We start from the raw sequence: 25,757 nt of genomic DNA, 5'->3' as shown, positions 1-25,757 counted from the left end.
ATGAAAAGCAATATTTACTGAGATGTTCCTGATATTCCAAAGACCAATTTTACAGCCTAGTGACATAATTTATAGTTGTATTCACTCCCTACTGTACTTCTTATGAAGTATATATATATATATATATATATATATATATATAATTACTGGTAGTCTAGATTTAGCCAAAAGGCCAATAAGCATCAGCTGTCTGTAGATGGGAACCTCTTCCTTTCAGAGGAGTTATACTGACTTGGTTATTATACCCAGACTATGCCTTTTGGTTTCTTTGAAAACCAGGTATTAATCTATCGGTAGCTACCTTCCAATGGGTGGCGCTAGGAGAAAATTCCTCTTTTTCACCAATGACGTGTTGTTTGAACTTGTTATCCAGAATACTTAGCAGATTACACATGGTCTAATAAATCCCTGTACAAGTCTCTGCCTAATAAGAGACATTACCCCTTCTGGCTCACATCTAGACCTCTCTTCCATCCTGTTAGTACACTACTCTGCACGGATCAGGCAAACACCTTGAAACACCTGTCTAAGTATGCTGGCCTCTCCCTTCTTGCTGAGCTATACTGGCTTGCAGTGGCGGAACTAGGAATGATGGGGCCCCGTAGCGAACTTTAGACATGGGATCCCCCCACGCACTATTATGCCCCATAGTGGCTGCTGTACACAGTATTATGCCCAACAATGTCCCCTTGTACACACTGTATTATGCTCCATAATGGCCCCTGTACACACGGTATGATGCCCATAGTGGCCCCTGTACACACAGTATTATGCCCCATAGTGGCCCCTGTACACACAGTATTATGTCCCATAGTGGCCCCTGTACACACAGTATGATGCCCATAGTGGCCTCTGTACACACAGTATTATGCCCCACAGTGGCCCTGTACACACAGTATTATGCCCCACAGTGCTCCCTTTACACACAGTATGATGCCCCATAGTGGCCCATGTACACACAGTATTATGCCCCACAGTGGTTCCTTTACACAAAGTATGAGGCCCCATAGTGGCCCCTGCACACACAGTATTATGACACATAGTGGTACCTGCACACACTATTGTGTCTCATTATGGACACCCATGAACAATTATTATATTCTGGGGTCTTTTCAGGTCCCAGAGTATAATAATCGGAGACCCAAGGGGGAGATACAAACATAAAAAACACTGAACATTGAATTAGCCCGCTTTTATTGATATGCTAATTAGCCAACACAGAGCACTGGGTGTTCACTGAGCACTGTGTGCTGTGTGTAAACAGGGGGAGGTGCTGCTGCTGACTCATAATAGTGCAGCAGATGCCGGGTGTTTAAAGATGGCAGCCGCATGGAAGTCTGTTTTATAAAGTAGAGACCTGGCAGTAATGCGATTGTGATTGGTTTCTGCACTGATCACAGACATTATCCCCTCTGGTACTAGGGTCATCAACTAGAATTGCATCATCTCAAAATGACCAATGGAAAGATGCCAATAAAGGCCAGGTGATGCAATCCTAATTAAACTTGCATCACACAACTTTATATATTCTCCCTCTATCAGCCATCCAGCAGTTGTTACAGTTCGGCTTACATCATCAGTCTATATATGTTCAATGATGCCTCAGACTTGCATTAATAAAGCAGATAATTTGACTACCAAGGTTAGGAAAGCCTACCACCTGTATTTCAGCTGCAGAATAGGAGATCAGGACAAGAGTTGGGCCCCACACACATGCTGTAATAGATGCACATAGATGGGAGTTAAACAGTGGCTCAGTGGTTAGCACTACAGCCCTGCAGGGCTGGGTTCCTGGTGCTCAAATCCCACCAAGGGCAAAGAAACCATCTGCAAGGAGTTTGTATATTCTCCTGTGTTTGCATGGATTTCCATCCCAAATTCCAAAAAGACATACTGATAGGGAAAAAATGTACATTGTGAGCTCTATGTGGGCTCATAATCTACATTACAAAAAAAAAATGTTCATCAAACCTCACACAGTGGTTGAACAGGAAAAGACAATCTATGCCTTTTGCAGTGCCAATGTTCTGGAGAGAGCCAACTGACCATACTGACAATTGCTACTTCTGCATGGTGGCTCCAATTGAGAAAGGAATTTCAATTAAAAAGAAGTGGACTTTACAGTATTCAAATATTCCATCTGCGATACGCCCAGTAGCTCATTCTGAAGAATTGCCAGTTCCAAATGCTCCAGAAACATTCTCGCTCGATTCCACTGAGGAAGAAATAGAACCATGTGGTCATGAACCATCTACCTCACATGATCAAGAATTTCTTTCATCCATCTCCACCGAACCACACCTTATATCATAAAGGGAACTCAACGATCTTGTTAGAGATCTATATCTGCCCAAGAGCAAGGCAGAACTTTCAGATTCCACACTTCAACAGTGGAATTTGCTTGCAGATGGTGTTCAAATACTTTGTTCCGGCACTGTAAAAAGCATCTTGTCCAATTCTTCTTCAAGGAGGGTGATCTTGTTACATGCAATAACCTCTGAAATTTAATGGAAGCTCTCAGCAACAGCTATAACCCTGAAGAGTGGAGGCTATTTATTGATTCATCCAAGCTGAGCCTTAAAGCTGACTTACTGCACAATAGCAATGCACTACCATAAGTTATACAATTTACATAACAGTAAGAGTAGGATCACACCTGTGCCAGTCTCCACTTTCAGGTTTTAGTCTTCTGCCAAGAGAAACTGGATAGGAAATGGAAACCCAGCGGTCAGTTTTCAAATCCATTCACTTAAATGGGTTTGCAAAGTGACCGCCCATAAGCATCTTGTGCCTGATTGCGGGGAACCATCTCTTTTAACCGGACACAAAGTCGGATATGCAGGACTTTGTGTCTGGTCAAAAAAAAAAAAAGTTTCACCGCGGTGACGCAGAAGATGCTCACGGGCGGTCACTTTGCAAATCCATTCAAGTGATTGTGTTTGAAAACTGACCGCCTGATCTCCATCTCCTGTCCAGTTTCTCTCAGCAGAAGATGGAAACCCGAAAGTGTAGACCGGGCGCAGGTGTGAACCCACCCTAAAACGAGAATTCTTTTTTTTTCTCTTTAAATGTAGATTGTGAGCCCCACATAGAGCACACAACATACATTTTTCCCTATCAGTATGTCTTTTTTTTTTTGGAATATGGAATGGAAATCCACGCAAACACGGGGAGAACATTCAAACTCCTTGCAGATGTTTTTTTTTTTTTGCCCTTGGTGGAATTTGAACACCAGGACTCCAGAGCTGCAATGCTAACCACTGAGCCACCGTGTGCCCCCTAAAACAAGAGTTCTTTGATATCATAGAAACTAGAGTCAGTTTCCCTTGCATCTGCATCTGCATCTGCATCGCTTGGCTTCCTGTTACAGACTGGAGACATGTGCAGCCTGTGTCTCCAGCCTGTAACATTGATTCAGCAGTGAAATCATTGCTGAATCAAGTATCCTAAAAGGGACACATAAAAAAGTGAAATAAAAAGTGAAAAATAAAAAATAAAGCTTTTGAAAAAAATGAATAAAGTTATAAAGCCCCCAAAATCCTCTTTTTTTCTATAGAAAAGTAGTGATTTTTCGCCATCTCACCTTAGAAAATATGCTATAAAAAGTGATCAAAAAGTCATATACACCCCACAATAGTACCAATAAAAAGCGCAGGTTGTCCCGCAAAAACTAAACCCCCAACCAACACTGTCAACCGAAAAATAAAAATGTTAAGCCTCTCAGAAGATGGCGATGCAAAAATCACTGATTTATGTCCCCAAATGTGTTTTTGTTCAGCAGACTTAGTATCGCATAAAAAAATACTATAAATGAGATATCGCCGTAACCGTACCAACCCACAGAACAAAGATCACATGTTACTTATACTGTATGCTGCATGGCGCAAAATTTAAAATGTAAAATGCAATGCCAGAATTGAGTTTATTTTTTTAAATAAAGCAAAAAAAGAGTTAATAAAATGTATTCAATAGATTGTAGGCACCCAAAAATGGTGTCATTACAAAATACATCGCATCCCGTAAACAGCAAGCCCTTATATGGCCACGACACCAGAAAAATAAAGAAAATATAGCATCTAGCAATGTGAAGACGAAAACCCGCAAAAATCGCCAAATCATTAGAACACAACTGGCTGTGTCAGGAAGGGAATATATAAGCTGTGCGAGCGGATATCAGGGGACACCCCATATTTACAGATTATGAGGGAACAGACACCAGAAATGACCCCCAGAGTGACTCCCCCAATCATAGGAGCTACTGGGACATGGTAGGGAATTTGATGTCTGCAATGTCCTCCGCACAGCTTATATATTCCCTCTTCGCCATCCGCTGTGCAGTCACGTCTGGGATACTAATACTCACTACACCCCCTGATAAATTCTTTGAGGGGTGCAGTTTTCAAAATGGGATCACTCCTTACAGGCTCTGTAAACATGACATGGCGTCCAGATACCAAACATCTGAATCTGTGCTCCAAAAGCCGCATAGCGCTCCTTCCCTTTTGCGCCCTGCTGTGTGCCCGAACTGCAGTTTATGCCACATGTATGACACATGTATGACACTGGTGTACCCAGGATAACGGACGTAATGTCATATGTGGGTATAAACTGATATTAGGCCACAGCCGGACACAGAAGGGAAGAAGGGTTATTGGGTTTTAGGAGCACAGACGGTTTGTTTTTTGGATGCCATGACACTTTTGCAGAGCTGAAACACCAGTAAAGTGGAATCCCCTGATATGAGACCTTATTTTGGAAACTACACCCCTGAAGGATTTATCCAGGGGTACAGAGAGCATTTTTAACCCCCAAGTGTTGCTATAACTTATTATCCATAAATGAATACGAAGCTGATTGTGATAGGTGAAAATGACCATTTTTCCAGGAATACGTCATTTCAGTGCGTAATATATTGTGCCCGCCTTGTATCAGAGATGAACGCTCTAAAAGCTGTTGTGCCCAGGATACCCGCTTAACAGTTTTTGGAGTGTGTATCTCTGCTGACATAAGTTGGGCACAACATATCGGGCACTAAAATGGCGAATCTCTGGAAAATTTTAATTTTTAACTTCTCATTATCAGTTGTGATTTCATTTCTGGAAACTAAATAAATGCAACAATCAAGGGTTAAAAATGCTCGCTACACCACTTGATAAATCCCATCAGTGGGGTAGTGTCCAAAATGGGGTGAGATGTCTGCAGATTCCACTTTATTGGCAATTCAGGGGCTTTGCAAAAGTGATGTCCAAAAACCAAACTGTGCTCCAAAAACCAAAATAGCACTCCTTCCCTTCTGTGCCCGGCTATGCCCAAACAGCCAATTCTACCGACATATGGCATTAAGTCTGTTATCTGGGGTACACCAGTGTCATACATGTTGGCATACACCGCCATTTGGGTACACAGCAGGGCGCAGATGTGAAGGAGTGTTATGTGCTTTTGGAGTGCAGATTTAGATTGTTGGTGTTTGGACACCATGTCACATTTGCAGAGACCCTAAAATTGCCCTTACAAAATGGTGTCACTTCTTGGGGAATTCCAGTTTACTGTCACCTCCAGGGCTCTACAAAAACATCATGACACCCAGAAAGTCCCTCTAAATCTGTACCCCAAAAGCTAAAAAGTGCAGTGCTCCTTCCCTTCTGAGCCCTGCTGTGTGCCCAAGCAGCAGTTTACACCCACATATATAATTTTTTTCCCCTCGGGATGGACCCTTAATAATTTTAGGAGTGAAGGTCTCTGACAACACAAAGTGGGTGCAACGTATTGGGCACCAAAATGGCATATTTCTTTAAAAATTTCAATTTTCAATTTGTACATTAATTTTTGGGAAGCATTTTTAGGCTCAAAATGATAATACCCCTTGATATATTCTTTGATGCCCTACAAAACCCATATAGCGCTCTTTCCATTCTTAGCCCCACCATGTTCCCATACAGCAGATTATGGCCACATATGGGGTATTGCTGTGTTCAGAAGAAATTGTGTAACAAACTGTGGGGGGCTTGTGAAAACGAAAACTTTGGGGATAAAGGGACATTTTAGTAATTTTTAACCTACACATACCAAGGTTAGTAAAATCTGTGAAACGACTATAGGGTCAAAATACTCACTATACCCTTCAATGAATACCCTAAGGGGTCTAGTTTATAAAATGGGGTCATTTATGGGGGTTTTCAATTGCTTTGGTAACTGAAATCTTGTTCAAATGTGCAATGGGCCTAAAATATCTGCAAGCAAAATTTGTGTTTTGAAATCCATTTGGCTCTCCCTACCTCTTGGGCCCTACTGTATGTGTGTACATAGGACTAAGGCCACAAAGTGTACATTTTTTAACACGGGAGAAGTGGGGTGATATATTTTGGGGTGTGTTTCTTCTTTTTGATGTGTTGTGTGCAAAAAAAAACTGGCTTTAAAATGACACATATTTGAAAATGTAATTTTTTTCATCATTTGTAATAATTCTTGCAAAACAATATTTGTTTGATCAAAATGCTCACTACACCCCTCAAAGAATACCTGAAGGGGTCTAGTTTTACAAATTGAGTCATTTAATGGGAGGTTCTGTCATTATGCCATCTATTCCTGTCTGCAAACATAGCTTGGTACAGGAAAAAATCACAAACTCTTAAACTTAACATAAACTTGATAAACTTAATAAACTTTTAAATTGTCTAAGTGAGGGTGCGTTCACACGATGTAACGTGCCGCGTGATCTGGCACGTATACGGAGTGTGAGAGTTTGCACACCGTAAACGCTCCCATTGATTTCAATGGGAGTTAGGATCGTATACGCCGCGTTATTTTGAGGCCATGATTTTGCAGCCGCAAAATCACGTCCGCAAAATAATACGGCATATACAATCCTAACTCCCATTGAAATAAATGGGAGCGTTTACGGCGTGCAAACTCTCACACTCCGTATACGTGCCAGATCACACGGCACGTTACATCGTGTGAACGCACCCTTACTCAAATATGCTAAAATTATTTCAAATATGCTTGAAACACAAAAGGAACATTTAGAAATATATAACAACTAACTTTTTTGCCCTGTATTATTGTGCATATGTGAGATATCGCAGCTGAAAATGGAAAACATTTGCGAGTTTTTTAATAAATTTACACAAGTTATATCAGTCTACTGTAATTTTACCTTCTCAGTAACGTACAACATGTCATGAAAAAACAATATCAGAATTGCTTGGATGTGCTATACTGTTACAGAATTATTCAGTGATAAAGTCACACGGAGAATTTCCAAAATTTGTCTTGGTCATTAAGGTCCAAAATAGACTGGTCATTAAGGGGTTAAACACCTTCTCTGCTTCTATTCTTGGATGCAGAGAAGGCATTTGACAAAGTGCCTTGGGGTTTTTTAGAACAGCTATAATCTAAATTTGGCTTTGGGGATAAAATTTGAAAAGTTATAATGTTCTTTTATTCCCGCTCATCAGCCCTTGGATACATTCCTTATTTCTTATGCAACCAATTAAAAATTACTAATGTAACAGGGCAGGAGTCTCCATTACTCCATTTATTTTTGCTCTTATTATGCAGCCTCTAGCAGAAACAATTCGCAGGGTATCACAATTTCATGGCATACAAGTAAAAAATACAAAATATCATACTGTCCTGTTTCCCATCAATGATATATTGGCTAATCCATGCCCCCATATCACCTTCCCAGTCTTAATGTCTATAATATTATTTGTTCTAAATCTATACTATTTTAATAAATAGAGAGGTGAATTGTTTGACCTTAATATCCTAAACTGTGGGGGCGTGGCTTGCCATCAACAGGAGCGGACACGTCTGTCTGGAGCTCCTGCACCGCCACCTGTATCCACGGATCATTAGCCATCCGAGCTCCTTGCTCCCCTGAGGCTCTCCCCCAAGCCTCTGTATGTCACCCGGAGGGCTGATTATCTGGCTCTGAGGCCTTTAAGTGGACTTTGTTGTTTTGAGGCCTACCTCGCTTGCGGCGCCGGCCGCCATTTTGCGACCGGGTCCCGGTTTCCTGAGGCCTACACCCGTCCTGTGGAGACCCCGATTCTGGTTGGATCCCAGCTGGTCCTCTCTGGAGCACTACGCTGCTGTTCTTGCCCCTGGATTGCGGCACAGCCTGCCCTGCACGCTGCGTCCACCATTTTGTGCCTGCGGCCTACTCTCCATCTCCTGGAGCCTCTCTGTCCTGCACCAGAGAGGAATCACTGCCCATGGCTCTGTAGGTGCCTCCGGTTCTGGACCAGTGCACCAGCGGGGAACTCTGCTGTTCAGCTCTGCCCCAGAGCTTCTCCAAGCACCTGCAGCCTACACACCAGCGTGAAGCCTCCCTACCACTGTCTACCATAGTGCAGCCTGCGTGATCTCCACACCCCACAGCAAGCCTGCATCTGCCTGCCTGGACCGGGTGAGCACAGAATCAGAAGTTTGTGTTGTCTCTGCAGTGTTCCTCTGTTGTGCCTCCTGGCACTGATTGACTTTGCCCTATAACTGCCTGCCGGGGAGGGGAGTAGAGCCCTTACATAAACATCAGGATGGCTCCTCATCCTCCCTGTGCTAACCTCCTGCCTCCTTTCTACTGCCCGCAGCCTGCTGGATAACACCTCCTGGCAATACATCATACAGTTTGGAGGGCTGTAAGTGAGTGGTCAGCCCCTACACCACCACCAGGGGGGGCTCCTCACCTTTCCTCTAGTGGCACTCCTCTTCAGAGCCTACAGAGCAGTCGGAGACTCCCTTCTTGTTGGTGTTCTTTGTTGTCTTCTCACCTCCCTATTATGGTTAAGTAACTTGGCATTGTACCCGCCCATTGCGGCTCACAGCTCACTTGGGGACTGTTTCGCTGATCACCCTTTTTTCTTTCCTTTGTTGCCATCTGTTGCCAGAAGTGCCTGACTGAGGGGCCTGCCTGTATGACCTTGCATGCTGGGTTGTACTCCCTGACTATGTATAATCCAAAAAGAGCAATCAATATAAGACTTAACATTTAATGATATACCGTATATACTCGAGTATAAGCCGACCCGAATATAAACCTAGGCCCCTAATTTTACCACAAAAAACTGGGAAAACTTATTGACTCGAGTATAAGCCTAGGGGGGAAATGCAGCAGCTACTGGAAAATTTAAAAAGTTAAAATGATCGGAGTTTTTGGGTGCAGTAGTTGCTGAGTGCTGGGAAAGGGGAGGGGGTGTTTTTGTTGTCTGTCTGCCCCTTCCCTGAGCTTGAGGGCTGTTTTTTTTCCCCCACTTGGAATTCAGCCTGGCTGAACATAGGGTATCTTCAGTGCTCCTATTAACCCCTTCCCGACGGAACAGGAGCACTGCAGATCCCCTATATTTAGTATAGTGGGCACTTTCAGACACAGGGATACATAATGTGTATGTGTTTCACAGTAATTTTCTACTTTTATATGTATTCTAGGGAAAGGAGTGATTTAGAACTTTTTTTTTTTTTTTGCAATATTTTATGGGAGATTCGAAACATTAATATTGTGGCTGGTCATAGACACCCCCCCCCCCTCCTAAAAAAAATAAAAAAGTAAATAATTTTTTATTTTTTTTTGCTGACTCGAGTATAAGCCGAGAGGGGCTTTTTCAACACAAAAACTGGGCTGAAAAATTCGGCTTATACTCGAGTATATACGGTAGGTTAAAAGTATAAATTTATATATATATATGTATATATATATATATATATATATGTATATATACCCCTGCTCACCGAGTGACAGCGGCAAAAGGGGCCCGAGTGTGTCCCCTCAGGGGTCCCTGTCGGGTAAAGGCCCAGTGTACAAAAAGACTTTTCCTGTTGTGTTTCCCACCTCTGAGGAATCTCCCGGCCATGGCCACTCTGACATCTTTGAGTTTCCTGCATCTGCGGACCCTGTCACATGTGAGACCCTGAAGGGGATGCTAGTTCTCCTACAAGCGGGGATCAACAAGAATGTTTTCTCCCTAGTGGCCAAGTTAAAGCATGATATTGATGCCCTGGGCGAGCAGACAGACCACCTCGAAAATAAGATGGAGGAATTTTCTACAGCTCACAACGAACTGGTCGATGCCCACACTGCTCTTGAAGTAGAAGTTCACTGGCTTAAGCTCAGAGCCACTGACTCCGAAGATCGATCCAGGTGCAACAATATCAAAATATATGGAATCCCCGAGGATTTTGCAACAGAAGATCTGCCGGCTTATGTTAAGTGCTTATTTAAGAAAGTTCTGCCTCACCTCACTGAGATGGATCTCACTCTCGATAGAACCCATCGTATTCCCAAGGCGTCCTCTGCTCCAGCGGGGGCCCCGAGAGATGTTTTGACCAGGGTCCACTTCTACCATGTGAAGGACTCGATCCTTGCCGAAGCCAGGCAAAAATGATGCCCTCCCTGCCCCCTTTGCATCTATCTCCCTGTTTCCTGATCTATCAGCAGCTACTATGCAGGCTCGGAGGGAGCTTGTGCCCATTACCAAAATCCTCAGGGAAAAGGGTATTGGGTATCGTTGGGGCTTTCCTACCAAACTCCTCATTCCCCGCAATGGGGTGTTTCATTCTGTCCTCTCTGTGGATGCAGGAATGTCCCTCCTTCATAAATGGAAGCTGGTTTCAGGAGATTCTCCCTCTGCTGCCTAGGTAGCCTCATCCCCTACCCCTCATGTCTCTACGGATTGGACAGTGGTAATAAGTAACTCTGATAGCTATACTGATGGACTGACTAGAGCTGCCCTGCAATTTCTTTTTCGTTAATAGTGGTGTGCATTGCGACCTGTACTTCTCTTTTGTTGTGCATTCTTATCGAGTGCTCTTTGACTGTTCTCCCCCCAGTTCTATGTTTCTAGTGTTTTTTGACACTATGATGTTCTGTTTGTATTCACTGTTTTTGTTCAATACCTGGTACGTTTTTTGGTCTGTCTCTACCTCTGCATAACTCGTATTGGTTCTATGGTATGGCCCCCGGGTGGCTCCTTACTGCACATGTCTATGATTACATTATGGTTCTCCGTATATTGTCCCTGAACGTTAGGGGCCTGAATAGCCCCTTCAAAAGGAACCCGGTTTGGAGGGAGGCACGTCGCCTTCGCTGTGACGTGCTCTTCCTACAAGAAACCCACTTCCATTCTGAAAAGAGCCCTAAATTTTGTAATCCCTCATTTGCCCATATCTATAAGGCCTCCTGTGCTGCTAAGCGTAGGGGAGTCCTTAATGCAATACGGGACTCAGTGACTTTCTCAGCTGAGTCAGTTTTATGTGACCCTAAAGGTCGTTTTCTGGGTCTTAACTGCCAGATTAATAAGGTTAGATATACCCTATGTACTGTATCTCCCTAACCGCTCACAGGCACAGTACTGGAAGTCCATGTTAGCTAAATTTAGGTCCTTTGCTACTGTGATGCTCATTATTGGTGGGGACTTTAATTGTTTACTAGATAACTCTTTAGATTCTTACAACCCCCGGAGGCGCTCCCCAGTTTTAACCCCCTCCCTGATAGATCAGGGCTTGTATGATGTTTGGCGCTGCCAACACAGCTCTGAAAGGGATTACAGTTTTTTTTCCTCCTCCTCCTCCTACTCTAGAATAGACTATTTCCTCACTGATAAAATTGGTCTGATGCAGGCGGATTCGTCCTCTATTGGGTTGATTACTTGGACGGACCACACTCCGGTATCCCTGGCCTTGCACGAAAAGTTCTCCACTGCTTTGCCTACTCAGTGGCGCTTGAATGAGTACATACTGGACCACCCCGCTTATAGCAAGCATCTCTGTGAGGCCCTGGTAGAGTACTTCTCCCTTAATGCGCCCACTATGTCAGACCCCCATGTCCTTTGGAACGCCCATAAGGCCTACTTGCGTGGGGTCCTTATTCAAGCCTGTGCAAGGGCCAAAAAGGAGCGCTCTAGAGATATTGACTTGGTGCTTAGTTCTTTATCCTCCCTCTCCGCACTTAATAAACTTAATCCCACCCCTGCTGTGTCTGCAGAGGTTAGACAGTGCCAATTACGTCTACAGGGCCTTCTAGCCTGTCAACAGGATCTGGCTTTTAAACATTTCCAGTGCCAGGCCTACGTCCACAACAGTAAAGCTGGTGCCTTCTTAGCCAGGAAAATTAAGCAACCTCGGCCCAAATCCCGTATAGCTTATCTATTGGATCACCAGGGACATAAGATAGTCGACCCCCGTCTCATTGCGGACCAATTTCGTCTTTACTATAAGTCCTTATATAACCTTAGAGAGGACCGTCAGATGCATCAGCCCACCAAAGAGGAGATCGATGGGTTTTTAGACTCAGTGTCTCTTCCTCGCCTCTCTCCTGAACAGTCCAAATATCTGGCCTCACCTATCACTCTGTTGGAGCTGCAGGAAGCCATAGCCTTGTTAAAACCAATGAAATCCCCCGGTTCAGATGGTTTCTCGGGGACCTATTATAAAAGATTTGTAGATGTTTTGTCTCCTCATCTTTTGGGGGTGTTCAGGAGAGCGGCAGAGGAACAGAGTTTTCCTGCAGAAATGTTGTCTGCCATAGTGACCCTTCCAAAGCTGGGCAAGTCGCCTACCATACCGGCCAATTTCAGGTCTGTTTCGCTCCTGAATATTGATGTCAAATTACATGCTAAAATCCTTGCTGAACATCTACTCCGCCTTCTCCCTCGATTGATCAATCCTGATCAGGTGGGTTTTGTGTTTGGCAGGCAGGCCCCGGACGGCACACAGCGGTTTCTTGACCTTATACAGAAGGCCGAAAAAGATGGCACTCCTTCCTTACTCTTGGCCTTGGATGCAGAAAAGGATTTCGACAGGGTCCACTGGAGCTATCTCGATAGTATTTTGGATAGAGCACATGCTGTCTTTAAGTCAGCTATTCTTGCCCTTTATTCCTGTCCTTCGGCCCGTGTGCTCTCCTCGGGCTTCCTGTCCGAGCCCTTCCTGATCTTGAATGGGACACGTCAGGGTTGCCCCCTGTCCCCTCTTATTTTTTTTTTTATTTTTTTTTTTTTTAAATGTACATTGTGAGCCCCACATAGAGCTCACAATGTACATTTTTCCCTATCAGTATGTCTTTTTTGGAATATGGGATGGAAATCCATGCAAACACGGGGAGAACATACAAACTCCTTGCAGATGGTTTTATACCCTTGGTGGGATTTGAACACCAGGACTCCAGCACTGCAAGGCTGCAGTGCTAACAACAGAGCCACCGTGTGGCCCCTTATCCCCTCTTATTTTTGCCCTGGTGATGGAGCCTCTGACGGAGTCCATTGAAGCAGATGATGATATTGAGGGTATTGCTGTGGGCCGTCAGCAGCACAAAATTGGTCTGTACGCCGCGGATGTCATTTTGGCCCTGTCTTCCCCCAGCTCCTCCTTGAGTGCGGCTACCGCTGCTATTGTAAATTTTGGTAGGGTCTCCTAGTATAGGGTTAATTCTTCCAAGTCCCAAATCCTGCCCATAGTTGTCCCGCCCTCACTACGGTGTGATCTCAGCCACAGATTCCCTTATCAGTGGAACGATTCTAGCATTAATTACCTTGGCATCTCCCTGACAGCCCTGAGCTCTGATCTGTTTTCTGCGAAATATGTTCCCCTCCTGTCCAAGGTATCCTCCCTTCTGACTGCTTTTTCTAAGCCGATGTTGTCCTGGGTGAGCAGGATTGCCATCGTCAAAATGATGGATCTGCCCTTAATTCTGTACTTGTTCCGCACAGTTGCCATTCCCCTCCCTAACTCATACTTTTCTAAGCTCCAACATATTCTCTCTGATTTTATATGGGAAGGTAAGAAATCTAGGATCCGCTTTAATGTTATGTCCAGGCCGTGGGCCAGCAGAGGCGCGGGCATCCCAGATGTTAAGAAATATTTTATGGCATCGGTCCTGGATCAGCTTAGCGTGGGTTGGGACGAGTCATCCAAATGGCGCTGGGTAGAATTAGAGGAATGTTTGTTGGGTGCCCCACTCCTAAGTATTCTTCGCCCTAACGACCTTGGCCCCTCAACAGTGCAGCCATCCTTGCTTAGTATTAAGGCCTCTATGGTGGTGTGGCGCTATCTCCTGCCATCATGCTGTGGGGACATGGAAGCTGGTCAGAGTTGATGGGAAGATGGATGGAGCTAAATACAGGGCAGTCCTGGAAGAAAACCTGTTGGAGACTCCAAAAGGCTTGATGCTGGGAAGGAAATTCACCTTCAAACAAGACAATGACCATAAACATACAGCCAGAGCTACAGTGGAATGGTTTAGATCAAAGAATATTCATGTGTTAGAATGGTCCAAAAGTCCAGACCTAAGTCCCATTGAGCATCTGTGACAAGAAATAAAATTCCCATTCACAGATGTTCTCCATTAAATTTGGCTGACCTGGAGTTATTGTGCAAAGAAGAATAAGCAAAAATCTCAGTCTCTAGATGCACAACGCTGGTAGAGACAGACAGACTTGCAGTTGTAATTGCAGTGAAAGGTGACTCTGCAAAGCATAGATATGTGGGGGCTGAATACTTTTACGTGTCACATTTTCCAGATTCCTTCCACTTCCCAATTATCTGCTACTTTGTGTTGCTCTATTACTTAAAATCTCAATAAATTACATTTAGGGTTGTGGTTGTAAGGTGACAATATGTGGAAAGGTTCAAGGGCAGGGCCGGCTCCAGGTTTTTATGGGCCCTTGGGCGACAGAGCCTCAGTGGGCCCCCTTGTAAAGGAGGCGGGGGGAGTCGAGACACTGTGCGTCGTAGATGAAGCAAGTGACGTCATGCAGGAGTGTGGCGTCACCAGCGCCATACCTCCCAATTTTTAAAGAGAAGAAAGAGGAGCAAAATGTGCGGCGCGCTTTGTGCGCCGCAGCAAATTTGGCTCCACCCACTTTTGTTGATTCCACCCATTCTCATTCATTTATCATGTGCTCCCACACAGTACAATCCTCCTACAGTCACCCGTAAATTATATGCCCCCCTCCATCTCTCCCCCAGTTTCATATACACCCTTCCTCTGCCCCCAGTTTCATGTCCCCCCTCCATCTCTGTCCCCAGTTTCATCACGTTCTCCCCCTTCATCTGCCCACAGTTTCATGTCCCCCGTCTCTGCCCCAGTGTCATGCTGTTCCACACCCCCATCTGCCCCAGTGTCATGCTGTTCCCCCCTCCCCTTCATTTGCCCCCCAGTTTCATTGGGCCCCCTCCATCTTTGTCCCCAGTTTCATGCCGTTCTCTCTCCACCACCTTCATGTTCCCCAGTGTCATGCCGTTCCCCCCCTCCCCTTCATTTGCCCCCCAGTTTCATTGGGCCCCCTCCATCTTTGTCCCCAGTTTCATGCCGTTCTCTCCCCACCACCTTCATGTTCCCCAGTGTCATGCCGTTCCCCCCCTCCCCTTCATTTGCCCCCCAGTTTCATGGGCCCCCTTCATTATGTTCCACCTTTATATTTAATACAAAACAAACACTTATACTCACCTTCCATCACTCACCTTCCATCGATCCCCCGACGCTCCGCTCCTCTCTCCAGTCACATACGCGATTAAAGCAGGAGCTGTGAGTTCAGCTCCTGCTTAGCTGCGGCCCGGCTTGCGTGTGTAGGCATGATGACGTCATCGCGCCTACACACGCAAGCCGGGCCGGAGCTAAGCAGGAGCTGTGAGTTCAGCTCCTGCTTTGCTGCGGCCCGGCTTGCGTGTGTATGCGTGATGACGTCATCGCGCCTACACACGCAAGCCGGGCCGGAGCTTTAAAGTAGGAGCTGAACTCACAGCTCCTGCTTTAATCGCGTATGTATTCCAGCTCATCGGCGGACGGACGCCGATGAGCTGAAATCTTGACAGGCAAGTGCCGGGGGGCCCCCAGAGGCTCTGTGGGCCCCGGCACTTGCCCGACTATGCCGTGCGCTGACGCCGGCCCTGTTCAAGGGGTATGAATACTTTTGCAAGCCTAGATAGATAGATAGATAGATAGATAGATAGATAGATAGATAGATGTGTGTGTGTGTGTGTGTGTGTGTGTGTGTGTGTGTGTGTGTGTGATGGATCGTTAGATAAACAAAACTTACTGTATATTACAGATAGATAATATTTTCAGATTTGTATAACATGACATAAAGATGGGATATAAATTGTTAGTTATACTAGAACCGTTATGAAGCTACTTACCACTTTGTAGATATAACATTTTTCTAGAGGGCAGTTCCAATAGAGATGAATTCTATAAAGAGATAAATATTTAAAATAAGTAGATCAATATAACAATATTTTTATGATACATGAAACTTCTTTAGGCTAGGGTCCCACATAACATCCCGCAGCAAAAAAGTGTGGTGGGAAGAAATGCAGTAGCAACGCATCGCTTTTTTTCCCGCGGCGCAGAAGTTTCTCCTGTGGATTTTCTGCTTCAATTACACCTATAGGGAAAACGCCAGTGTCTCCATAATTAATTGACATGCTGCGAATTCCAAAAACGCAATGGTGTATGCTTTTTTTTTTTTTTTCGCAAAGTAGGAATGGGATTCTTAAAACTGAATTCTCGATTTTCCAAACTGAGGTCACTTTTTTGTATTTTCCATTGCACTGACATCTTAGGGGTCCTGTAAATGTGTTATGGCAACTAAAAATGATTCTACTCTCCAAAAGCTTAATGGAGATCTTCAACTTCTGTAGCCTACTGTGTGCCCAAACAATAGTTTTCACTCCCATATGGGTATTTCCATTGTTGGATGCATTTTCTCCTTTAACCCTTTGAGAAAATGAAAAACCTGCTTAAGTGATGTTATATTAGAAAAAAAAAAAAAGCAATTCTTCATTTTCATGTTCCACAGTAAATAAATCTGGGAAACAGCTGTGAAGTCAAAATGTTCACTAGACCCCTCAATAAATCCCTTGAGGGGTGAAGTATCCACAATGGGGGGGAATTTGCCTTGCATTTTAGGGGTTAGCATTTCAGCTAAAAACTATTCCAGCAAAGTCTGTGCTCCAAAAACCAAATAGCGCTCTTGCCACTCTGAGCCCAACCATGTACCCATACAGAGGTTTACAACTATATATGGGGTATTGTAGTGTTGAAGAGGAATTGTGTATAAACTGTGGGGTGCCTTTTTTTCCTTTAGCCTGTTATGCAAACAAAAAAATTGGAGTTAAAGTGATATTTTATTGGAAAATTAATTTTTCATTTTCATGTTAACAAAATCTGTGAGACAGTTGTGAGCAAAATGGTTTTTTGACTCTTGATAAATTCCTTGAGGGATGTAGTTTTCAAAATGGGGTCACTTTTAGGATGGTTTCCATTGTGCTGGTAGTTTAGGGGCTCTGCTAATGAGACATGAACCTGAAAACTATTCCAGCAAAATCTGCTTTTCAAACATTAAGGGAAAGTTCACAGAGGGGTTTTTGGACGAGATTTTGACGTAGAGGCCGCCTCAGAAACCGGTCCAAACAATGGCTAGCTGCGACTGGACTGGATGCCGATGCAGTGCACCAATATCCAGTCACTGCATTCCGCTCCGTATTAGGCCCAAATGAATGGGCCTAGTTGGACCGGATGCTGTGGCAGAATTGCGGCAAGAAAGGACAGCTCTCTCCTTTTTGTGCGAGCAGCATAAAACCGCTAGTGGAAAAAAGTGAACGGCTCCTGTTGGATTTAATGAGAGGCAATTTTTGTAGCCGTATTCTTAGGCGGATTCCGTGTCAAAATCCGGTCCAAAAAACCCTGTGTGAACTTACCCTTAGTGCTGCTCCTTCCCTTCAGCACACAACTAACGTGTTGCCAACAACAGTTTAAACTCAAAGTTCCCAATTGCTGTTTTAAATTGTTTGAGACATTTCAAAATCGCAAAATCACGGCAGCAAAATAACGCGGAGTTTTGGGAGTTTTTACGGCACGCAAACTCTCACACGCCGTATACCTGCCATATCACGTGGCACGTTACATCGTGTGAAGGCAGCCTTAAGGTGTTTTTTTGGAAGCATCCTTAAAGGGGCTTTATCATTGGGAAAAGTCATTTTTAGCTAAGCACGTACTTGCATAGCCTTTAGAAAGGCTATTGTACCTTTTGTATGTAAATTGCCTCAGTAGTTTTTGAATAAGTCAGTTATTACTCATATGCTAATTAGCCTTCTCCGTGCATCAGAAGTGTCTCTGTGCACCCTCTATTCTCTATGTGTATGACAGCAGAGAGGCTTCTGTGCTGATGACTAATCTCCCTGCTCTCATAGCAGACACAGACACTTCTGGTGCATGGAGAAGGCTAATTAGCATATGAATAAAAACAGACTTATTCAAACACTACTGAGGCGATTTACATACAAAATGTACCTGTGAAATAGTCTTTCTAAAGACTATGCAAGTATGTGCTTATCTAAAAATTATTTTTGCCAATGATAGAGCCCCTTTAAGGGGTCAAAAGGAGGTATACTGAATATGATTAAATGTCCCATATTCTATGAGCATAGTCAAAGAGCAAGTATAGAAGTTATGCAGACTTTGTACTTCACACAACCTTCCAAAATGCGCTCTGATAAATCCATTAAAATTTATTCTTACATAACAACTCACAACCCCCAGACCGGCCATTGTAAACTGGGATAAACCTTAGAAGCAAACTCAATTCACCATTTATTTTCAGTTTTGCCATGTAATAAGTAAGTCATTTGTGTGATGTGACAGATAAAATTGTTAATGATTAAGAAAAGGTTACATCAGCAGTATACCCTGGCACACATGGAATTGTCACTTCTAAAAGTTACCATACACACACACATATATATATATATATACATATATACACAGTTGTATTTAGGATTTGTGCTGATCCTCAACCTGCTACTCTTTGATCTCCATGTACCTTCACAAAACTTTCAATTTGTAAAGGGGCAGAAGATTCCTTGTTTACTTCTTTACCTACCATATTACGATGGTATTCTTCCCTAATAACATGCATCATACCGCCACAACATTGTATTCACTGTATATCACTGCTTACTGTAGGAACAAATCTTAGGAGAATACACGATAACAGTTTTCTAAGGATTTCCACTAATAAAGTAATACAGTGTAGAATAATAAAATGATGACATATCTGTATAGAGTATATCAGAATGCTGCTGCCTATTTGTGTCTGTATGTATTCACTTAAAGGGGTTGCCCAACATCATAAAAGTAAATGCATGCAGCAGGGGAGGGCTACAAAATAAAAATGAATTTGTATTTGACTGTATTCTTCTCTTTGGTTCCTATGTTGAGCCTTGTCACTGCTCATTTTGTATACGGAGAGGCTGCAGCAGTGACACAAAGTCGATGGAACCCCTGCAGTAAGTCACTGTTCCCAGCTCTGTATTGGTTCACACCAGCATCTGGACTCCGTTCTGAGGTTTCCGTCTTCTGCATGCAGAAGACGGAAACCTGTTATACTGAGTCCGGCTGTGAGCGCCGGTGAGCGTTTTGTGCTCTCCACGGCAAAACCATTTTTTAAAAAAAAAAAATCGGACACAGAGAACTGCATGTCCGACTCTGTGTCCGGTTTAAAAAAAACGATTTAGCAGCGGAGAGCATAAAACGCTCACCGGCGCTCACACCTGGACACTTTTCAAACCCATTCAAATGAATGGGTTTGAAAGATGCCGGCAGGTTTCCGTCTCCTGCCCTGTTTTGTGCAGGAAACGGAAACCTGCAAAACGGAGTCCCGGGCGCAGATGTGAACGAGCCCTGAGAGGAGTGATTTACTGCATTGGTCCTATCAACAACTCATCACTGCTGTAACTGTTCTCTATACAAAAAGGAGGTGACGGTGGCCCACACCAGCAATGGAGGGAAGGATGCAGGGAAGTTGAAACATAGTTTTATTTTCTAGTTCTCTTGTTCATGTATTTAAGTGTTTGATCTCTTTACAGGGGCGGATCCAGGGCCGGGCGAGCCGGGCAACTGCCTAGGGCCCCGCGGCACGGCCCGGACCTAACAAAACGGTCACGATCGGTGGGAGGTATGTCCCGATTTCAGCTCATTGGCGTCCTACTGAATACATAGGCGTTTAAAGCAGGAGCTGTCATAGCTCAGCTTCTGCTTTAATGCTGAGCTCCGGCATATGTAGCCGCGATGTGATGACATCACATCGCGCCTACAACTATGTGAGCGAGTGAGAGAGTGGAGAGAGCGGCGGGGGAGCGAGGGAAGGTGAGTGTGTTTTTTTTTGTGTTAAACATTAAGGTGGAACACAATGAAGGGGGCTCATGAAACTGGGGGCAGATGAAGGGGAGGGGGGAGAATGGCATGACACTGGGGCAGATGAAGGGGGAACGGCATGACACTGCGGCAGATGAAGGGGGGGGAGAACGGTATGACACTGGGGCAGATGAAGGGGGTGAGAACGGCATGACACTGGGGCAGATGAAGGGGGAGAGAACAGCATGACACTGGGGCAGATGAAGAGGGGGAGAATGGTATGACACTGGGGCAGAGACGGGGGGACATGAAACTGTGGGCAGACGAAGGGGGGGAGAACGGCATGACACTGGGGCAGATGAATGGGGGGGAGAATGGCATGAAACTGGGCAGAAACGGGGGACATGAAACTGGGGGGACATGAAAGTGGGGACAGAGATGGAGGGGGGACATGAAACTAGGGGCAGATGAAGGGTGTATATGAAACTGGGGGAGAGATGGAGGGGGGGACATATAATTTACGGGTGACTGTAGGAGGATTATACTGTGTGGGAGAACATGAAAAATGAATGAGAATGGATCAACATAAAAGTGGGCGGAGCCAAGTTTGCCATGTCCCTCTTTCTAATCTTCAAAAGTTGGGAGGTATGGGTTAGAAGCATGAGGCCCTTAAAGGGGTTTTCCCATGTCCCTTACTCACCAGTCTTCGCTGCTGTAAACTCTTCTTTCTTCCTGGTTTTCTTGCGTCAATTGGTGGGCGGGGTTTCATATGCAAAGCCAGCAGCAAGACAACGTCGCTTCTATGCCGCTGGCCTTGCGTGCGCGCTCCCAATGCAGTTAATAGTACACAAATAAGGTCAGTTTTATAAGTTGGCCAAACACAGCTAACTAGTTTAAAAAAACGCCTTAAAACCGCATTTTTAGAGCTAATTTTTTCAAAAAACCCACGCTGGGGGACCCCCAGACCCTCCCTTCCCCTGGGGGGGTATTCCATACCCCCCAGTAAGTAGGGCCTCGCCAAAGTCAATTGCCCAGGGCCCCGCAAAGCCTGGATCCGCCACTGTCCCTTTAACAAAACAGATCAATTAGGTTTAGGTTTTGAAAAAACAGTTTGTCATTGCAATGACTATGTGCATAAGCAATGGTTATATATAGGTGATACTAATCTTTTGTTACTTTTTGTATAGAACATCATTTCATATTTACATAAATAAAATTACTTAAATATTATAGCCTGCGGATATTACTTAAGTCAGTTTAAATTGTTTGCCAATTTTTGTGTGGGATTGTAGAAAAGTAATGGGCGGACACTTGTAGTACTTTGCTGTATGGGTTGAATTTAAAAAAAAAATTTGGAAAAATGCCATTATATGAGATATCAATTTCTTTTCAACTTCCAAATGCATATTTCTTAATCTCGCTAAACCTATTGTACAAGGAGCAGTGTTGCATAAATGTAATTCCTTCAAGGGCCTGAGAACTGTGTTGAAATGAAATCTGATAACATGAATACATTTACTGATAATCCAATAACATGAATACACTTAATGATAATCTGATAATGTGAATACTTTTTACTGATAATCTGATAATACAGTGCCAGGTACCACTAATGGAAAATTCCTCTTCTCACTTTGATTTTGTAGGATTATAGTGTATCACATGTAGGTCATTTAATATAATTTGCATATTAACTATAAAAATATAATTGATAAGAATGATAAGTAAAAGTGATAAGTATAATGAGATATTCCTAGATATTAATTAAGACTTAAAGGTAGTCTACACTAGTCCATTAAAATTATTTCTAAAGCATGTACAGTTGTGCTAAAAAGTTTACGTACCCCGGTAGGTTTTTTGGTTTTTGGCCTTTTTCAGAGAATATGAATGATAATACTTTTTCTCCACTCATGGTTAGAGGTTGGTTGAAGCCATTTATTGTCAAACTTTTAAGTTTTCTCTTTTTAACTCATAATGACAACCAAAAACACCAAAATGACCCAGTTCTAAAGTTCCTATACCCTGGTGATTGTGGCCTGATAACATGGCCAGAACTTGACACAGTTGTCCACTGATCTACGGGAAAAGGTAGTTAAACTGTATAAAACAGGAAAGGGATACAAAAAGATATCCAAGGAATTGATAATGACAGTCAGCAGTGTTCACACTGTGATTAACATATAGAAGCTCTGGGGCTCTATAAAAACCAAACCATGGTCAGGTAGACCAACCAAAATTTTGGCCACAACTTCCCAAAAAATGTTCGGGATGCAAAGAAAAACTCTCACATAACATCGGCTGAAATACAGGGCTCTCTGAAAACTATCGGTGTGCCTGTTTCAAGATGCACAGTAAGGAGGGACTTGTAGAAAAATGGGCTGCATGGTCACTAGAAGAAAGCCATTACTGCACCAATGCCACAAAGAATCTTGCCTTCAATATGCCAAACAGCATAGAGACAAGCCTCAAAACTTCTGGAACAAGGTAATTTGGAGTGATGAGACAAAAATCGAATTTTTTGGCCACAACCATAAACATTACATTTGGGGGCCACACAGTGGCTCAGTGGATAGCTCTGCAGCCTTGCGGCGCTGGAGTCCTGGTGTTCAAATCCCACCAAGGACAAAAAACCATCTGCAAGGAGTTTGTATGTTCTCCCCGTGTTTGCATGGATTTCCATCCCATATTGCAAAAAAGACATACTGATAGGGAAAAATGTACATTGTGAGCTCTATGTGGGGCTCACAATCTACATTTAAAAAAACAACAAAAACATTACATTTGGAGAGGTGTCCACAAGGCCCATGATGAAAGAAACACTATTCCTACTGTAAAGCATGGAGGTGAATCACTGATGATGTGGGGATGTGTGAGCTTCAAAGGCACAGGTAACTTGGTGAAAGTTGAAGGAAAGATGAATGTAGCACATTAATCAGCAAATACTGGAGGCAAATTTGCACTCATCGGCCAGGAAGCTGCGCATAGAACGTACTTGGACGTTCCAACATGACAACGATCCAAAACATAAGGCTAAGTCGACCTGTCATTGGCTACAGTAGAAGAAAATGAAGGTTCTGGAGTGGCCATCTCAGTCACTGATCTCAATGTTATTGAGTCACTCTGGAGAGACCTCAAGTGCGCAGGACATGCAAGACAGCCCATAAATTTACAGGAACTGGAGACTTTTTGCCAAGAAGAATGGGCAGTTTCACCATCTGAGAAAATAAAGAGCCTCATCCACAACTACCACAAAAGACTTCAAGCTGTCATTGACGTTAGAGGGGGCAATACACGGTATTAAAAACTGGGGTATGTGAACTTTTGAACAGGGTCATTTTGATGTTTTTGGTTGTCATTCTGATTTAAAAAGAGAAAACAAAGAAGTTTGAAAATAAATGGCTTTACCCAACCACTAACCATGAGCGGAGAAAAAGTTTTTGTTATCATTCACATTCTCTGAAAAAAGGCCAAAAAACCTAAAATCTGCAGGGGTATGTAAACTTTTTAGCACAAATGAATATACCATCTGGAAAGAGATTAAGTAAGACCACCAAACAATTGGATATTGGTTAGAGATGAGCGAACAGTGTTCTATCGAACACATGTTCGATCGGATATCAGGGTGTTCGCCATGTTCGAATCGAATCGAACACCGCGTGGTAAAGTGCGCCAAAATTCGATTCCCCTCCCACCTTCCCTGGCGCCTTTTTTGCACCAATAACAGCGCAGGGGAGGTGGGACAGGAACTACGACACCAGGGGCATTGAAAAAAATTGGAAAAAGTCATTGGCTGCCGAAATCAGGTGACCTCCATTTTAGACGAATAGTGGATTTCAAATCCGGGTCATATGAGAATGTGAACTTTGTGACTATGAGACAGGGATAGCTGTACAGGCAGGGATAGCTAGGGATAACCTTTATTTAGGGGGGAATGTTATTAAAAATAACTTTTTGGGGCTCTATCGGGTGTGTAATTGTGATTTTTGTGAGATAAACTTTTTCCCATAGGGATGCATTGGTCAGCGCTGATTGGCCGAATTCCGTACTTTGGCCAATCAGCGCTGGCTCTGCTGGAGGAGGCGGAGTCTAAGATCGCTCCGCACCAGTCTCCATTCTGGTCCGACCTTAGACTCCGCCTCCTCCAGCAGAGCCAGCGCTGATTGGCCGAATTCCGTACTCTGGCCAATCAGTGCTGGCCAATGCATTCTATTGGCGTGATGAAGCAGTGCTGAATGTGTGTGTTTAGCTCAACTACACCGGTGGAGTAGTTGAGCTAAGCACACAGATTCAGCTCTGCTTCAATCAGCGCTGGCCAATGCATTCTATTAGCTTGATGAAGCAGAGTGTGCACAAGGGTTCAAGCGCACCCTCGGCTCTGATGTAGCAGAGCCGAGGCTGCACAAGGGTTCAAGCGCACCCTCGGCTCTGATGTAGCAGAGCCGAGGGTGCACTTGAACCCTTGTGCACCCTCGGCTCTGCTACATCAGAGCCGAGGGTGCGCTTGAACCCTTGTGCAGCCTCAGCTCTGCTACATCAAAGCCGAGGGTGCGCTTGAACCCTTGTGCACCCTCGGCTCTGCTACATCAGAGCCGAGGGTGCGCTTGAACCCTTGTGCAGCCTCAGCTCTGCTACATCAGAGCCGAGGGTGCGCTTGAACCCTTGTGCACACTCTGCTTCATCAAGCTAATAGAATGCATTGGCCAGCGCTGATTTAAGCAGAGCTGAATCTGTGTGCTTAGCTCAACTACTCCGCGCTTGAACCCTTGTGCAGCCTCGGCTCTGCTACATCAGAGCCGAGGGTGCGCTTGAACCCTTGTGCACACTCTGCTTCATCAAGCTAATAGAATACATTGGCCAGCGCTGATTGAAGCAGAGCTGAATCTGTGTGCTTAGCTCAACTACTCCACCGGTGTAGTTGAGCTAAACACACACATTCAGCACTGCTTCATCACGCCAATACAATGCATTAGCCAGTGCTGATTGGCCAGAGTACGGAATTTGGCCAATCAGTGCTGGCTCGGCTGGAGGAGGCGGAGTCTAAGGTCGGACCAGAATGGAGACTGGTGTGGAGCAATCTTAGACTCCGCCTCCTCCAAACTGAGTTTGCACAGGGGTTCTAGTGCACCCTCGGCTCTGCTACATCAGATTGCTACATCTGATGTAGCAGTGCCGAGTGTGCATCAGATGTGTAGTTGAGCAGAACTGGCTCAGCACTGCTAAGTCTCTGCATTCGCATAGGAATGCATTGGCCAGCCTTCGGCCAATCAGCGCTGGCTCTGCCGGAGGAGGCGGAGTCTAAGGTCGGACCTGAATGGAGACTGGTGTGGAGCGATCTTAGACTCCGCCTCCTCCAGCAGAGCCAGCGCTGATTGGTCGAGTTCCGTACTCTGGCCAATCAGCACTGGCCAATGCATTTCTATGGGGAAAAGTTAGCTTGCGAAAATCGCAAACTGACAGGGATTTCCATGAAATAAAGTGACTTTTATGCCCCCAGACATGCTTCCCCTGCTGTCCCAGTGTCATTCCAGGTTGTTGGTATCATTTCCTGGGGTGTCATAGTGGACTTGGTGACCCTCCAGACACGGATTTGGGTTTCCCCCTTAACGAGTATATGTTCCCCATAGACTAT

This window comes from Leptodactylus fuscus, chromosome 1 (genome assembly GCF_031893055.1).
Source record: "Leptodactylus fuscus isolate aLepFus1 chromosome 1, aLepFus1.hap2, whole genome shotgun sequence".
Lineage (NCBI taxonomy): Eukaryota > Metazoa > Chordata > Amphibia > Anura > Leptodactylidae > Leptodactylus > Leptodactylus fuscus.
The sequence above is the reverse complement of the archived record's forward strand: the minus strand, read 5'-3'. Positions refer to the sequence as shown.